This window comes from Rhipicephalus sanguineus, chromosome 4 (assembly GCF_013339695.2).
Source record: "Rhipicephalus sanguineus isolate Rsan-2018 chromosome 4, BIME_Rsan_1.4, whole genome shotgun sequence".
Classification (NCBI taxonomy): domain Eukaryota; kingdom Metazoa; phylum Arthropoda; class Arachnida; order Ixodida; family Ixodidae; genus Rhipicephalus; species Rhipicephalus sanguineus.
Window position 1 is genome coordinate 59,322,627 of NC_051179.1, and position 1,551 is coordinate 59,324,177.

General features: G+C 48.7%; 1 non-coding gene across 1 annotated transcript; it reads left to right on the forward strand.

The window, feature by feature from the left end:
- Positions 1 to 1,199: 1,199 nt before the first annotated feature.
- Positions 1,200 to 1,272, forward strand: Trnav-aac (transfer RNA valine (anticodon AAC)). The gene has a single exon. It is a non-coding gene; the product is annotated as a tRNA-Val (tRNA).
- Positions 1,273 to 1,551: the final 279 nt, after the last annotated feature.

Genomic DNA, 1,551 nt, shown 5'->3' on the forward strand with positions numbered 1-1,551 from the left:
GGTCACGCGGTTTCTGACCATTTCTGCTTTCGCATTCGAGAGCATTATGTCATGTCGAGAAGGGTGCTTTTTATCAAAGCACATCTTGATTTCTTTACTTCCAGCGCTGATTAACGTTTGACTTATAGGTGAAACCCTCGAAAGAGAGTAAGCTCTGGGATTCCGGGATTTACGCGCAAAAATCCATGATAGGATTATTGATATAGAACAGCTGATGTTTTTTTAACGTAGGCACGAATCTAATATTATTAATAACTGATGGGGTTTTACATGCTAGAACCACGACGTGATTATGAGGCGCGCCGTAGTGGGGAACTCCAGATGAATTTCGACCACCTGGGGTTATTTAACGTGCATCTACGTCTAAGCACACCGGTGTTCTTTGTATTTCGCCCCCATCGAGATGCGGCTGCCGTGGCTGAGAATCGAACCCACGCCCTCGAGCTTACACTCTTAATCATGTCCTAGTTAAATGCTGGCTATATCCAGGAAACCAGGCGAAAAATGTCCGGTTTCCTGGCTATATCTAGTACTTTAAGCGGGACTTGAGAAAGTGTGTAGTAGCGAAACGCCTTAGCCGAGAAGCTACTGCGGCGGGTATCCCGCAGCCTCCCAGCGTGCACACTGTTCACAGTAAAGTCCGTGTCGTCGCCTCACGTGTGCATTCGCATCGCGTGTGCAGATGTCCCATCGTTTTCAATAATAGTAATTTGTGGGGTTTTACGTGCCCCAATCCCGACATGATTATGAAGCACGCCGCAGACCACACACTATACGGGCCTCAAGCATATTACCTCCATCGAAATGCGACCGCAGCGGCCGGGACCGCGTATTAAGAGGCAACGCACGAGGAGCGTTGTTCGTCGTCGTCGGCGGCGCCGGAAGACGTCGGCCCTTAATTGGACGGATAGCGGAGGAGGGTGTCGTCGTTATGAGCGGCGGCGTCGTGATGACACCGGATTTCTTCACGCTGCAGTTCGCGACGCGCGCAACGACACACACGGGCTCGGTCACGGACGTGCGTACGCCTTCAGGCTGTCGTCGTCAGGGGCATGAAGAAGGCCGTGCGAATGAGAGACAGCGTTTGGGAGCACTTCACGCACGTACAGGGGCGACGAGGGCACGAATGCGCAGTCTGAGAGACAGTGGCGAGCTGATTAGCGAGACCAGATAAATAGTTAGAGCTAAGTGCTTGTCCTGTTCTTGTGGTGTAGTGGTTATCACATCCGCCTAACACGCGGAAGGTCCCAGGTTCGATCCCTGGCAGGAACAGTTCTTTTCCTTCAAATTTTTTTTCTTTTTTTTTTGCGGGCGGGCCGGTGGAAGGAACGTCTCCCAGATAGCATGCACATTGATCAGCTGACATTCTTTAATACGTGACGAATGATGTAAAGCGCTGAAACAGCGTTTCCACTGATAGATAGATAGATAGATAGATAGATAGATAGATAGATAGATAGATAGATAGATAGATAGATAGATAGATAGATAGATAGATAGATAGATAGATAGATAGATAGATAGATAGATAGATAGATAGATAGATAGATA